The following is a 17,120-nucleotide window of genomic DNA, read 5'->3' as shown; positions in this document are numbered from 1 at the left end:
GACACCGCCTCGCCTCACCATCAGCAGCCTGGGGAGAATGGAAAGTACAAGGGGCTGCAGGTCAAGCAACACAATCACAGGTTGCCCCAGGGCATGTGGGAGGAGCTCAGGGAGCCCCCAGCTCCCATCACTGCCAGAGCAGGTTACAGGATGCAGCCATCTTAGTTACGCAAAGGTCGCTCCCTCGCTCCGCAGCTCCACAGCAACCAGTCTCCATGAGTGTCATGGGGCCCCAAAACTCAGCACAAAACAGTCCCCCTACATTACCGGGCACAGTGAGCCAGTCTTGGGGGATCAATGGCTCCCAGGGCAGCAGGATTTTTCAGGCCTCTGATCTGCTAAGTCTAGCTCGCCACGCCTCCGACACAGACTATTGTTGACTGTTTTTGAAAAAGCATTCAACAGCATTTGTTTCCTGTATATGTGAATAATATAGTCTTTTATATTTTGGACCCTTCCCAACAAAAGGCTTGGCCTTTTGGGTGGAAGCGGGCATGTTGGGTTTGTGCGTGGCCATGGAAAATTGACCTCTTTTTCCCCCTGAGTTATATAGGCTTTGGACCATATTTCTTATTTTTTTTTACATGCGACTGCCTTTGCCACAGGCTTGCAGCCTAGGTACAGCTAGAAGGAGGTCTTTCTCAGCCTTTCCCACTGGAGAAGACAGTAATACAAGAAAGTCCATACTCACAATTATTATTCGCTATTGCATTGGAACCCCTAGCCCTTGTTAATATACAGAACAACCACACAACTGGACTCAAATGGACAGCAGGAACTGATGACAAGATTTTGCTGTCTGAGGATTATGTTCTCGTTTATCTGAGCAATACTTTGAGCACATGTCCAGTGGGGTTGCAAATATTAACTGAATTCAGTGCTTACTCCAGCCTCAGTGCTAACTGGAACAAAAGTAGATGGATGCCCCTGGATCCAGAGAACACATGCAGGTCTTGGGTTGAGTAGACTGGCATCGTTGTTAACAAATGTAGTATTATATCTATAGGACCACACCTCACACTTGTTGGGGAGACAGCACAAACACATAACATTCTATCCCTCCTGGAGAATAAATGCAGAGACATGCAGTTCTACCCTCCCTGCAGCTGTCGAAGCTGATTAAACTTGCCTTCGTAAAGATAATTTCTCTCCTACGTCCTATATACACTGGAGATCTATAATTCCTTCCCTGAAAGTTCTCCCATACTCTAACAGTTACCCTCAGATCCTTCCATGTGGCAGAATTGTGAGCAATGGGAGGGGGGCCCCCCAAATCCAATTGTTCTATGATATAAATCCTGCAGAGAAACCTCATATGCCACAACGGTGGTGATGGAAGTGGGATGACTTCAATCCAGCAAAAATGGTGGAATGGCAGGATAACAGGTGAAACCATCCTTGGACTGGTACCATTTTATCTGAGGTGTTCAGACTTGAAAGCTTCAATGGGTGGGATAGGTTAAGAATCTCACTCCTGGGCAATGTGATGCCTGAAAGCGTTCTGAGATCCTTCGCCAAAATGCAATGCGAATTTGGACTATTATACTTAAAGTTCTACAGATATTTTCAGCTGTGTCATACTGTAGCCCCCTAGATGACTTGTCATGAAATAAACCCTTAGAGGCAAAACTGACTGTTACTCTCCTGCCTCAAAAACAGAAAATATTGTCTCTACATGAAATGCTAATTATCAATTCTACTGACACCTTCCACAGGCTCAGTGAAGTTTGGGAGAGTGACAAAGGCCTCCTGGAGGACTAAGAATAGACATTTGCACTTATTGTTCCTAGAATGGCAGCTATCTCAACCGGTATCAATTGATTCAGTTCAAATACGTCCAGCAAATCACCGTAGTTCTGGATAGACTATGTAATTTTCAGAGGGGCCCAGGACTGGAGTGTCTTAGATGCTGGGCAGAAGTTGGAGCTTTCTTTCACATAATAATTAGGTCATGCCCTATAATTAGACCCTTTTGAGAGGGAATAAATGGAACATTCTAAATCATGCTATAGCTCCCACTAGATTTGATACCTCACATTGCACTATTGAATATACCTGCTGATGAAGGATTCACCTGGGCGGAAAAGACTTATGTGAGATTGGGTCTCACATTGGGGTAATGAGATATCGCCCAGAATTCAAATAAACAGCTCCCCCAGGTCTAACTCAGTGACCACAAGGTATAGGCAGATATTGCCTCCTAAAACTGCCTATTTATGAATCCAGAGGCTGCTCCGATAAGCATGGGAGGATATGGGGCAGTGGGAGGAACACCAAGATGAAGAGGGATACCCTTAAGAAGTTACTGAGCCCGGCATGAGGCCAAGGCAGAGATGGTGATTGCTATGTGTTTAGCTAATGCAACCATGGATGATGTGGATGGGAATACACAAGGGACCAAAACTTATATCCTGTAATCTAAAATGTATGCTTGAACTTTCTGATGCCTACAGTTCATAGATAATCTTGAAAATCCAATAAAGAAATGTATTTAAAAAAAGTTATTGTTACAATAGGTATACATTCAAAAAAGGTTGTTAAAATATGTTATAATTAAATAATACATGTTTTTTTCAATTTTTTTTAAATCAAATTATATATTTTTTATATATATATATAATTTATATATGGTTGGTTGATAGCTTTATTTCGTTATGCAAATATCATAAAAGCATTACAAAACAGTATATAAAAACAGCACATCGTAAAGGACTGTGCATTTAAAAACAAGGCAGATAAAAACTGGCAATTTAGTCAGAAATAAATTAATTAAAAGTGGATTAAATTGATATGGACAGTCTTTTTAAGCGGATCAACCATGCCCATTTTAAAAATTTGGATACAGCACAAACTATGGGAGAGGATGAATCTGTTAATAAAATCCGTAAGGCCACCGTATGCTGGCGAGTACCCAATTGTCTACATAGGGGTTTAAGCCAGTGGGATCTTGGGCGGGCGTAGTCAGGACATATATGTATATATACCTACTTCCATTATTTTCTATGGGAGGGTGTTGCAGTCCAAGTGGTTGACCATGATTGGTGTTAGAATTACTCAATCTTTGAGCTGGAGTAGTTTACTACTGTTTTGGGACCCTTTTTGGCTGTAGTAGGTTTAAAACTGCAGCTTTTGAATAGCAATAGGCTTACTTTTCTGTGGGTGGGTGCCTGCCTCGTTCTAAACCCCTCCCTAATCCTTCCTAAACCCCTTCTTCTCCACCCTAAATTCTTCCCATTCATAGTAAGCATGTCCAGTCTCCAGTCACGCCCCCAGTCCCTCCCACATTTAGGGGCTTATTACGATGTTGGGTGGAATCACTTTCGCCTGACACCTACTCGGTCATGCGAATAACCGACACCTGGTTGGTGGTCCAGACCGCCCCATTAGGATGCGACCGAACACTGTTCAGTCACTTTACTATAAATCACTATGGGAGCATGTATTACGTCCATAAACCATCTGCAATGTATTCTACCATAGTGAAATGAGAGGTGCGGTTCATTGCTGCACCCTGTGGCAGGCACCTCAAGGTCCAGAGATCCGGCTCAGCCTCCAACTGGAGACCGTGCACCAAAGGGGGCCCTGCTGAGGGCCCCCAAACACACTTTTTGATATGGTTTCCATGTCATAAATATCGGACAGACCAGCATGGAAACCATGTCATATCGTAATCTCAAGGGCAGAAAGGCCCGTCCTTGAGATTACTTGCCGGCTTCTGACTGATGGGCAGGCTCTCTGAGCCCTTTGGAAGACACCCGGAATGACAGACAGGTTTCCTTTCCGACCATCTCCAACATAATGAGGCGGTCGGAAAGGAAACCGAGCTGATAAGCGTGGCTCAAATCCACCCGAGTGACTTACCGCACTCACCTATAGTAACTCTGTAGAAAGTCAGCCGGACAGTGGAGAAGCATAAACAATAGTCTTTTATTAGGCCAAACACACTCATATGAGAGGGCCCTGTCCGACCTCACTCCTAGGAGTACGAATGAGAGGACTGACTCACATCATCACAGCAATACATTATAATGCAGTACAGTACATTGGGGTACGCCCCTTCTGGAAAATTACTGAAACCCAGACAGAGGAACAATGTCCTCATACAGAAGGCATCTGCACCTGCAAGGGATACATCGCTATCTTTTGCTCAAGGCCGCGGTGCTAAGCCTCAGCGTCTCTGGTGCATGAGAACAGTACTGATAAGAGACTTGTTAGTTTCGGCCACAGTTAGCCGAGAAACGAAAACTGCTGTCTTAGTCAAATTCTCTATTCCTACGGGAGGGGCATATGAGCGAGTGCGACTCGCAGGCTCAGGGAGATATACAAAATGGAGGCACACGGGCTAAGCTAAGGAACTAATATCATCACACATATAATTTGAATAATGGTGTAACAAGCAAGAGTAATACAAACACGTGTATATATACGCATTTCATCAGTTAGTCACATGATGCTAACTCACATATGGAAATAGGGATGGGTGAGGCATCGAAAAGTGAATTCTATCAGACCCTCCTTTTAGCATCATTGGCTAACTGCAGCCACGCATTTATTTGCCAAAAGGTAGCGCCTTCACAACCATTCTAAGGGCAGAGCATCATTCTTATTCAAAAACATCATCTTCAATGAACATCATCCAATGTGTATCAGGAAGTTCAGTAACGACGGAGGCAGTATATTGACCAGACACCTTCTTTTGTGGTCGCAAATTTGTAGCACACATTGAGCAACATGGGGGAAGGCAATATACACAGAGGCAACACGTCAGTAGTATGCTTACCACACCAACTAAACCCATCAATATTTTCCAACCCCAGGAAGAGAAAACACCCCAGAGCCACCCTTGTAATGACCATGTCCCGTTATCCTGATGAAGTTCAGTCGCTAATCTATGGAGCTTCTGTACTGCTAAGTTAACTGTCGGAGCTGAGTCTGGAATATACACGCAACAAGATGTTCCGATGACGCGACAGGCCCCGCCCCTATCAGCCAGGATGACATCAAGCACCATCCTATTCTGGATCGTAAATAATCTCATAGCCTGAATCTCAACAGACATGTTAGTTGCTATGTCAGCTTCAGTAAGTACTACCTTTTCCATGACCCTGGACAGTCGTCGAATGGCCCTACTGTTAAATATCGGACCCCAGAAAGGCAAAAGACCCTTAGAAAAATCAGTCCATTGTTGTAGGGAAGTGTCAGTCTGATCTACATCATCGACCTGGAGCTCCCTCCTTTTACGCTGTTCTGGTGAACTGGGAAACCTACGATGAGTCTTGTGATAGTCAGAAGGTGCCACATACACCGGTGGAATCATATAGGCTAGGTAGCATATCCCGCCCCACCCTTCAGGCAACAACAAGTACCCATTATCCCCACACACAAAATAAATGCTGGGGGGAGTAACTAAAGATGGACTAAGGGGTAAACGTATTGATGCCGTTATATTACAAGAACTATTGCCAACCTTAATGGGGCCCCTACCCTCTATACAAAAAAATGGTGACGGACCCACTACGGCCAAGGGTATTAAAGACTTAACACTACCATTTCCCTTTGGTGGGTGTCTGTAGGACAGGGAGGAATTCAGCTGTAAAAAACTGTCTCTAACTTTGTCAGTATCGTTTGGATTTAAAAACGGTCCCACCTTTTTCTCACATGTCTCTATAAATGTCTGATCAAAACGTCCATCAGTATACAACCGTCCAAGAGAAGAGGGGGGCATAGGGCGAACTCGCATTGTCATTGTCGAACCTCTATCTTGCATTCGTGGAGTCAGAAAATCTGGTTGTTGAAAATATTTGACGAGACCTATGAGTGTATACCATCCCACACAACTATTCACAGGTGTCAATGGAAGAGCTAGAAATCTATCCTTTTTGTAGGCAGCAGAAGGCAGAAGCCCACAAACCCAACAATCAGTCCTGTTCGTTGTTGCATGAGCATGGTGCAAAGTCTTTATAAAAACATTTTCTTTGTAATCTCGTCTAAGCATTTGTTCACCATAATCCACAGTAATAATGTTATGTTCAGGAACAGCAGTAGGGGTGGGTGCAAACACATGTACGGGATAGGCTTTATCCAAGAAAAACAATATACCAAGAGCCACTAGAAAAGCAATGATCACTATAAGAAGGAGTACTATTTTCCCCTCCGGGAAAGGGCCAACCAAGGGGAAGCAGGCAAAGATCTTCGAGAAGCCGCAAAGGGCTGCTCCTCATCAGGGATGGGGCGGCCAAAAGGGTGCATATTAAAAATTGCAAAAGTGTATATAAAAACAAGCATTGGAAATGCAATAGGTCTCGCATTAGGAAAGTTTGAGCTATTGGTATTGTAAATGACACTTTTTTTATTTATGTGTTGGTTTTGAAAGTAGCAAAAATAATAGCTTTGTCAGTTACAATGTCAATAGTTTTAACTTTTGCAAATGTGACACCTACAGCATTTGTAATGCAATGTGTGTTGTATTTACGTGACTTAGATGTATTGATATTACAAATAACAATGGCTTTTAATTTTGTAAATAATTAATACTTAAATAAAAGTTATTGTAATTTATAATGGCAATAGCTTAAACGTTTGTAAATAACTTTTGTGAAGATTATGTTCAGTGTATTTTATTGTGACGAAAATCCAAGAACATTGCATTTGCACCTAAACACACACAGAGCCACACACATATAGATGTGGTGGTGGTGGATCTGGGGGATATGGTGGTGGTGGATGTGGTGGTGGATGTGGTGGTGGTGGTGATGGTGGATGTCGGGGTGGATGTGGTGGTGGATGTGGTGGTGGTGGAGGTGGTGGATGTGGTGGATGTGATGGTGGTGGATGTGGCGGTGGATGTCATGGTGGATGTGGAGGTGATGGTGGATGTGGATGTGGTGGTGGATGTGGTGGTGATGGTGGATGTGGTGGTGATGGTGGATGTGGTGGTGATGGTGGATGTGGTGGTGATGGTGGGTGTGGTGGTGGATGCGGTGGATGTGGTGGTGGATGCGGTGGATGTGGTGGTGGATGCGGTGGTGGATGCGGTGGTGGTGGTGGTAGTGGTGGATGGGGTGGTGGTTGTAGTGGATGTGGTGGTGGTTGTAGTGGATGTGGTGGTGGATGTAGTGGTGGTGGGTGTGGTGGTGGTGGTGGTGGTGGATGCGGTGGTGGTGGATGTGGTGGATGTCATGGTGGATGTGGAGGTGATGATGGATGTGGTGGTGGTGGATGTGATAGTGGATGTGGTGGTGGTGGATGTGATGGTGGATGTGGTGGTGATGGTGGATGTGGTGGTGGATGCGGTGGTGGTGGATGCGGTGGATGTGGTGATGGTGGATGCGGTGGATGTGGTGATGGTGGATGCGGTGGATGTGGTGATGGTGGATGCGGTGGTGGATGCTGTGGTGGTGGTGGATGGGGTGGTGGTTGAGGTGGATGTGGTGGTGGATGTAGTGGTGGTGGGTGTGGATGCGGTGGTGGTGGATGCCAATGTGGTGGATGTGGTGGTGGTGGATGCCATGGTGGATGTGGAGGTGATGGTGGATGTGGTGGTGGTTGTGGAGGTTATGGTGGATTTGGTGGTGGTGGTGGATGTGATGGTGGATGTGGTGGTGATGTGGATGTGGTGGTGGATGCGATGGTGGTGGATGCGGTGATTGTGGTGGTGGATGCGGTGGTGGTGGATGTGGTGGTGGTGGATGGGTTGTTGTTTGTGGTGGATGTGGTGGTGGATGTAGTGGTGGATGGGGTGGTGGTTGTGGTGGATGTGGTGGTGGTGGATGTGATGGTGGATGTGGTGGTGATGGTGGATGTGGTGATGGTGGATGCGGTGGTGGTGGATGCAGTGGTGGTGGTGGATGGGGTGGTGGTTGTGGTGGATGTGGTGGCGGATGTAGTGGTGGTGGTGGATGCGGTGGTGGTGGATGCGGTGGTGGTGGATGCGGATGTGGTGGTGGTGGATGTCATGGTGGATGTGGAGGTGATGGTGGATGTGGAGGTGATGGTGGATGTGGTGGTGGTGGAGGTGATGGTGGACGTGGTGGTGGTGGTGGATGTGATGGTGGATGTGGTGGTGATGGTGGATGTGGTGGTGATGGTGGATGTGGTGGATGCGGTGGATGTGGTGGTGGATGCGGTGGTGGTGGTGGATGCGGTGGTGGATGGGGTGGTGGTTGTGGTGGATGTGGTGGTGGATGTAGTGGTGGATGGGGTAGTGCAATGCAGCCTTGGGTGGTGCTAGTAAGGCAGGTGTAGCAAGCAGCCCTGCTAAGTTTTTCAAAGTCCGCGCGTGACTCGGTGCTAGTCCAGGTATTTTCTTAGTATTCTAGGACTTGTAGTCTTGTTTAGCCATTGAAAAGCAATTACTACAAATCCCAGACTTCAAAGGAAAACCTTGTGTTGCTGTAACTGGTCACATATTGACCTGTGATACGTAGCAGCTTTGACCAAGTGGAACACAGGGCTGCAGCTACCATTGGTGTAGCGGGTGCAGTGGCACCAGGGCGCAGAGCCCATTTGAACCCTGATGTTTGTTGTAATTGCTACCCCAAAGCCAGTCAACTGCATTTTTCCTTGCTTTCACCAGGGTCTATGGCATCCTTGTTGTGCTACTTGTGGAACACAATTCAAATCAAGGGCTGCACGGTGTAGGAAGCTGACATTTGTTTCTCTGTATTCGTGAGTTCTAGTTGAGCATTTAATTCTGTGCTGTTATCAGTCTTTCTGTATCCAAAAGTTACTACTTTATTTTCCCTAATCTGCAAAGGTCAGCAGGCCGAATATGTAATGTAATAAAAAAATATATATAAAAAAATAGGGTTATAGGAGAATTCAGAAATTGGTCAGAGTGGTCTCCGTGGCAGCTAAGATGCAAAGCAGAGGAGTGGATTGTCAGGCGCTTTGGGTGATCACTGGAGGAGTACCAGCAGGTAGTGGTGGGGAGGGGCTGGCGCTCACCGCACAGAAGGGGATCTTGGTGTGGTATTGCCCCACAACAGGTGCAAAGGGTTTAACACAATTCGAGATGGGCGGTTGCGGTTTCTGCATTCAGTAACATTCCATTGATGAGTAGCCAAACTCGGGAATCCCCTGAACCGTCACCAGTTTCTTCAATATTTGAAATTGATTTGACTAAAACGCGTGGAGAGCTTAGGAAATAGTGGGCGGATAGTGAAAGCTATACTTTGCTGGAAAGATGTGGGAAGCGGTTTTGTGATGTGCGTCGTACAGCTGTATAAACCGTCAATGGTAACATTGCTGGCAGGTAGGTGCTCGGCTGGACACCTTCAAGTGGTCCTGCTTTTAGTTAACAACGTTGCATTCTGGGACTTGTAGTGTAAGTGGTGATGTCGTACAAATGGGCTTAAACATTCCAGCAGCCAAAAATATGTTATCTAAGAAGCCAGGAGAGGCTGAAAGTGTCAGACGGTACATGAGGACCCATGGCAGCTCTACTAGTAGCGTGTCCTGTTAAAGATAGTTTATCCAAAACTCACAAATATTTAATACCACAGTACTAGAGAGCAGCACCAGTCATTTTATGAAGATACTAGGACTTGTGTCTAACATGTAGTCTATTGTCGCATTTATATAGCGCTTCATCTCTTATGTGCGGCTATGAAGCATATTTTCAGACGTTTAGCATGTTAAATTTTGGGGGAGCTTGTAGTTGGCATAGTGTTTTGTTGATTGTGATCCTCTGTACAGAGTTTTTCGGTGTCTTGCATGATTGAACAGAGAGGTGCTCCTAGCTTCTTTTAAGGCACAACGCTTAACAGCGTGATGGGAGGAGGACGATGCGAGGGATATGAGCGCAAATTATAATTGTATTTACGACTGAAACGTAAAGGCGGCTACACAGTGCCAACCTAGCCAGAGGGGCAGTGGGTTCTGTGTGCCAAAAAAAGGTGGGTGGGTAGTTTGAGAAGGCCCAGTGATCGTTAGGGCAACCTGCTCGATGCAGATATGCTCTCAGATGAGTGAAATGATGCCAGACGAGCAGGGATGGAAGTTGGCTGCACAAGCAGGAGCCATGTACCTTTTTTAAAGGCAGGGGTTGCTGTTTACTGCTGTACAAATGCGCCTGATGGGCAAGGGAAGGAGGAATCGATGTTGGCAACATTAGTAGAAACTACGCAATCTTTAAAAGGCCACATTTCACCTACTCCAACTAGGTCGAAAGAGGATGACACTTTGAACAAGGGTTCTCACCCCAGGGCCCTCTCGTGCTCCCAAAGGTGAATGAACACTAGTCCGATAAGTCCTAGTCGCCTCAGACCCTAGCCAGAGTGGCGGGGCTGCAGGCCGTAAGGCGGATGAGAGAGCACAGTTAATCTACCCACAGGAGTGGTCTGCCCCCACTTTGCCACATTACCTTGAAGTCAGGAAGGCTCAAAGCCATGTTCCCTCAGCGGCTTTAGGAACTCTCACACTTGTGACTGATTCGGCCCAGCCCTAGAATCACTTCAGCGACCTGGAGCAGTTAGGAAATCTGGACCAGCTTACTATTATACACCCATCTGGTGATGCACACCCTACTCCTTGAGCTGGAAAGAAGCCCAGGCCACCTCGGCACTTGTTTTGTCTGTATAGTAACCAGCACAAGGTAACTAATAATACTGCTGTGATGGAAACATTAGCTTTCCTGGAGAATGGCTGCGTAAACCGGCTGCAAGGCAGCCTCTGCCCTTGTGTTCTGCAATCACAAAATAGAAAACAGGAACGATGGGGAAACTGACACTTGCTGTGTGTGATCTTGGGCAGATCGCCGTGACGAACCTGGGTCAGCTGTTGACGAACATTGGAATCATTAAGTGTTTGAGTTTTATCATTTTTCTTCCATGGCCAAATGAGTTGTGTCTCTAGAGTTCTGCGTCATACATTGAACCCGGGCAGAGGTCAATGCATTCGTGTCCGTTCCAGACAGAGGGGCAGAGATGCCCCCGCCTCCTCTGCCAGGCCAAGGGTGGCGGCGCTGCTCATTGCTGCATGTCTTGATTGCACCTCAGTGATTAAAAGGGCAGGAAGTCATCGCGCTTTATCTTTTGGCTGCTGACGCATCCTACACGGAAGAGAAACAAAGCACTGATTCAGTGGCGCGCACCCAGATCGGAAGTGATTCCGCGCTGGGCACAGTTTTGTCTTTTTTTTCTCCTTAAAACGGGCACCAGGAATAAGCACCAGGAATAATTTAATTAATCTGTCATATGGATGGGTTCGATTTTTCTTACAGAAGCAGGGGTTTGCCAAGAATTAGCCAGTTATTTACTTTCACCTAGCATCAAAAAAATTCACGCGTTTTTCAAACAGTCAACGTTTTCCTCCCACACTTACCTGTATGGTGGAATATTTTCTTGCAGCTGGCTGTGTTGTTTTGTCATTTTTTTTAATTAAACCGTATATACGCCATGCTTCCTATATTTTTTTTGCCACTTTGAAAATGAGGGTTGGTCATTCCGATGCGCTTGAGTGACATGAGTGACAAATTAGTGTACTCGCGCACAAAAAAAACGCATGTTTGCGCCATTCCCGCAAGTTATTCCATCAAGTAACAGAGACTGAAAAAGAGTTCAGCAAAAAGAATAGTTATTTGGAATTTATTGAGAGTGCGGTTCACAGGCACTGTGTTTTCGGGAAGCAAATTAACCCATTTTCTTGGCCCCCTCTAGTTCACGACGAGCTTAAGAGAGAGAGAGAGAGAGAAACAAGACGGAGGGCATTGCTGTGGGGAGGGGGGAGGAGAAATGCGACACAGCAGCACTTCACACGGCCGGCCGGCCGGCCGTGAAACTGAAAGCACGGCTGGCCGGCCGTGAAAGCCTTTGATGCTGCAGGGGGTGGAGCGGCACCAAGCTGGGCAACAGATGGCTGACAATTTGATGCTGTGCACGCGCATTTTAGGTCAATGCGCTTGCGCATTGACCTAAAAGCCACGGGCACAGCACCAAATCGCCCAGTTATTCGCCCAGTTAGTTAAACTCTGGTTAAAGCCCTATATCCTCGCAAGCTCGATGCGTGCGCATCGAATAGCGAGACCTAAAAATGGAAAAGATACTCTAAAAAAAAATAGTCCCAGACAGTCCTAAAACCGGCCAGAGGGGTTCTTCAACCCTAAAAAGGGATCTTCTCCCTGTGTCCTTCAAAGCCTCACAGGCAGGCTTTTACCGTCCATACCTTAATCCCACGTCGCTTGACACACAGCAATTTCAGCAATTGTAACAGAGGAGCACTTAATCTGGGCCCCACACCACTCTATAGTCTCATAGAACAGAATCTTCGGCTAAACACCAGGGCTCTTACAAGTCCATCCCTACCACTAAATCTTCTTTGTATAACAGAATCTCCACTAAGCCCTTCTTCCAGTGTTCAGTCCAGCGCACTTTTACCTTTTTCGGGGCCGCAGATTATAGCGAGTGCTCCCTCGCACTTCAGGGTCAGTGAACAACACAGGTGCATCCGTAGCATGAACTGGACTCTCTAATGCCTCTTCACTAGTAGCAACGGGAGTAACGGAGCTTGTTGAAGCACTTTGTTCTGCACGTGACTTTGCGTTTGTCTTTTCACCTTGCTCCTCTCCCCTCAGTGAAGCATCCGAGAAGGGAACATATCTGGGTAACTGCTCATGTTCCTCATCAGCAATGCCTTCTCTTACCCACTTGTCGTAGGGTAGCGGTAGCGGGACTTTCTTGACATGCGATGCGTGCGTCCACGCTTTTCTGCCCTCCACTCGAAGTGCGGTACGTGTGGTCAGTAGAACTTGTCTTGGCTCCGACCATCTGCGCTCCAGACAGGATTTCCGCTGATATCTTTTCACGAGAACCCAATCTCCAGGTAGAATGTAGTGTCCAGGCCCCTCTGGCAACGGCTTCAGGGTGTCTGCTACCTGCTGATGAATAGAACGAAGATCTTTAGTCAAAGCATACAAATAGTCTATAAACATTTGGGTCTGGGTACTCCCCAAACGTTGGCCGGGCGGCCAAACATCACCTCGTAAGGGGAGACACCCGTTTTGGAATTAACTGTCACTCTGGTAGAAAGCAAGGCTAAAGGAAGGGCATCTGGCCAACGGAGTCCCGTACTCTCCTGTATTTTGGCCATTTTTAATTTCAATGTTCCATTAAATCTTTCCACAAGTCCCGCGGCCTGAGGGTGTTGGGCCGCGTGGAACTTTTGGGAAATCTGTAAGCCCTTACATATCTGTTTCATCAATTCAGCATTGAAGGGTGTGCCATTATCACTCCAGATCACCCTAGGCAATCCAAAGCGGGAAAAATACTCTTTAATCAACATCTTAGCAGTAGAAATGGCTTTACAATCTTTAGTTGGAAATGCCTCCACCCATCTGCTAAAAGAGCATACAACCACCAGGACGTATTTGAGATTATTAACCCTTTCCATTTCGATATAATCCATCTGAATCACCTCAAAGGGGAAAGAGGGGGGTGCAAAATTTCCTACTGGGACAGGTGTTCCCTTTCCTGGATTGTGCCTCAAACATACCATACACTGTTGGACCAAGTGAGTCGCCACTTTAGAGATATTTTTATTGCTCCACACTGGGTCCAGCAGCTTACATATACCTTTGGCACTAATATGTGCCGGCCCATGAGCCATCGTCACCACTGAGAGGACATATGAGTTCGAAAGTAACCATTGTCTCTTATCGGTCACATCTGTCCAACATTCATCAGCGTCCAATCGACCCCCACCATCTTTCCATGTCCTCAATTTATCCTCAGTCGCTTTCTCTTGTATATTCTTTACACTCTGTACAATATCTGCAAACATGTTAACGTCTGGTACCCATCTAGCTGGGCCTGCCACAAACATCCGTGGTAGTTTTGTCCGAGCAGTCTCTTTTGCCGTTTGATCTGCAAAGGCATTGCCTCGTCCCACATCATCCACTATTGTCTTGTGCGCGCTACACTTTATCACAGCCAGTCGCTTGGGTAACGTCAGTGCTGTTAACAGTCGTAGTATCAGCGGACCATGCTGTATGCGTTGTCCATGTGAAGTCAAAAATCCCCGTTCTGCCCACAGTCGCCCATAATTATGAGCCACGCCAAAGGCGTATTGGCTGTCAGTATAAATGTTCACGTCCAGTCCCTCACTCAGTTCACATGCTCTCAGTAAAGCTATAATTTCTGCAGCCTGGGCCGAATTGTAAGGTATTCTAGATGTCTCCACTACTGTCTGTAATGTCGTTATCGCATATGCTGCCGTCGATGTACCATCTGTAAGCTTGAAACAAGACCCGTCTACATACAGTTCCCCATCCGGCTCATCTAAGGGCTTGTCCGTCAGATCCACCCTCCCTTTTGTCTCTTCCTCTGTCCGAAACAAACAGTCATGCATGTCATCGTCCTTTGCATCTGTCGGAATAGGTAGCAATGTGGCAGGGTTCAGTGTAGCACACCTTTTTATCGTCACATGGGGTGCAAAGAGGGTCATCTCATAGCCGGTAAGACGAGCACTAGTTAAATGCTGCGTCTGTGTTCTGTTTAGCAAAATGTCCACAGCATGCAGTACCATTACTGTGAGGTCTGAACCCAATACGAGCCCTGCCGATTGTCTTATAGAGACCGCAGCAGCCGCCGTGGCTCTCAGACAACTCGGCAGCGCTCTTGCTACATTATCGAGCATCGCAGAAAAGTAAGCACAGGGTCTCTGCTTCCCTCCGAAACATTGTGTTAAGACAGACAACGCGCAACCTTCCGCCTTGTGTACATAAAGCACAAAAGGCTTCTGGTAATCAGGTGTTCCCAGAACGGGTGCAGAACATAAAGCAGTTTTTAGTGACTCGAACGCTTCCTGGAATGCAGGGGTCCAGGGTAGGGGTTCGCGCACTTCTTTGGTAGTCAGATACAATAGGGGTTTTGTTAGTAATGCATAGTTAGGAATCCACTGGCGACAATACGATGTTATGCCCAAGAATGCGCGCACCTCTCGCTGCGTGTTAGGTACCTTCATGTTAGTTATCGCTTTTATGCGCTCTGGCGTCAGTCTCCTCCCCACTTTAGAAAGGAGGTGACCTAAGTAGGTAACTTCCGTTCGACAATATTGGAATTTTTGAAGGGACACCTTATGCCCCCTCTTGGCCAAATGATGCAGTAATTTTATCGTAGGATCCCGACAACCTTCCTCTTCATCCGATGCTATCAGGATATCATCCACGTACTGCAACATAACGTTGCCGGGTGGAAGTTCCAATTCGTCCAATTGCACCTTCAGTGCTTGACTATATATGCTCGGGCTTTCTGTGTAACCTTGGGGAATTCTCTTAAACCTAAAGCTTCGGCCAGCCAATGAGAATCCGAAGAGATAACGGCTGTCTTCATGTACTGGAATACTGAAGAAAGCATTCTTCAGATCCAAAACAGAAAAATACTTAGCAGATGGGGGAATCATTGTCAATATCGTAGTGATGTCTGACACCACCGGATATTGTGGCTCCACTACTTTATTCACATGGCGCAAATCAATCACAAACCTATAAACATCAGGAGTATTATCTGCAGCATCAGGCGACCGTCTTTTAAGGATCGGCAGTATGGGGCTGTTACATATGTTCGAGTCTGTCTCTTCCACCACTCCTGACTGGATCAAATCTTGTATTATTTGTAACAGGGCTTTCTCTCCCTCCCTTGGTATTCTATACTATGGTACCCTAGGTAATTTCGCTCCCACCTTAACTTTTATTGCTACTGGGGCAATATCCATCTTACCCACATCTGTATCATTGGTGGCCCACAAACTGTCGGGTATTCCTTTGAATTCGGGTGGTAGCGGATCATCTTTAGAGAAACATTGCAATGGACGAGCAACAGTCGGGCCTAGCGTGAGGTACACGCCGTCCGGAGAACAATAAATAGTGGCGTGCAACCTCTTCAATAAATCTAAACCCAGTAAATTTTCTCCACAATTTGATGTCAATAAAAATGGTGAATCAACAGTGAAAGGGCCAATCGTAAGTGTAAAGGGTTTGGAAATGGGGCTAATCACCGGGGTACCTGAAAAACCCACAGAGATATTGTTCTTGCCAGACAGAGCCGCCCCGGGGACCCGAGAATGAGCCACTGAACTTTTCATTGCACCCGTATCCACTAGAAATTTCTGCTGAGACCCCAATAAGTCCGCCTCGACATAGGGTCCCCTCTGATCAACTTCCACAGGCACTGGTCCATCGCTCTGTCCTACGCTGTCCTAGTTATGGGAGAATCCTGTCAAATCGTCCACAGAGTAGTCATCATTGTAATACTGACCACCGCCCCTTTGTAGCTGTTGCCTGTCTGCACCATGGTCAAAGTAATTTCCTCCTGGCCTCCCGCCCCCATCGGACCGTACATTCTGTCTCCCAGAGTCACTACTGCTTCTTCCTCGTCCTCGCCCTGAACCGGCATTCGACTGAAACAGAGGGCAATCCCTCCACCAATGCCCCTCCTGCTTACATTTTGCACACTGATTCGGTCCCAATCTTTCTCTACTGTCGCCTCTACCATAGCCGCCGCCTCCTCGTCCCGGAGCAGCACCTCTCCCTCGTCCCCTAGACACCTGCTGTAACAAAACCCTCGTCTTCAAATCCTTAGCCTTCTTTTCCTGTTTGTCCTTACTTTCTTTCTCTCTGTGTTCGTAATACTGAGCCATACTAAGAATACCGGAGGGAGAGGACGTCGTCCACGTACTCTCTGACGCTTGCAACCTTGCTGAGATCTCAGGCAATAAGTTCATGACAAACCTATTAACAAAGAGTCGCAACCCTCCATCCTGTGACACATCCTGCCCACTAAAGTCCATAAACGTCTCTTCAAACCTCGTAAAGAAGTCCGAGACTGCCTCATCCTTTTTCTGCTTACAAGCGGTCAACTTGTCCCAGTCTACCTTCTTCGGGGGAATGAGAGTGTGCATGTACTTTATTATTCGCCCCGGCAATGCCAGAATCTCAGCTTTCGGCTTTTCCCCTGGCTTACGTTCCTTATCCCAATCCTGCAACTCCTGCCACGTACCACCCAATTCTTCCAAATGATCCGTACCCTTCACCTGCCTCCATATATCGACTGGGACCAGAAGCCCAAAAAAAAGTTCAACATCAGCTAAAGTCATTACTGTGGAAGACGCGGCTTCCGTCAGCTCTT

The sequence above is a fragment of the Lissotriton vulgaris genome, chromosome 3_1, assembly GCF_964263255.1.
Source record: "Lissotriton vulgaris chromosome 3_1, aLisVul1.2, whole genome shotgun sequence".
Taxonomy (NCBI): Eukaryota; Metazoa; Chordata; class Amphibia; order Caudata; family Salamandridae; genus Lissotriton; species Lissotriton vulgaris.
Note: the sequence above shows the minus strand (reverse complement) of the source record.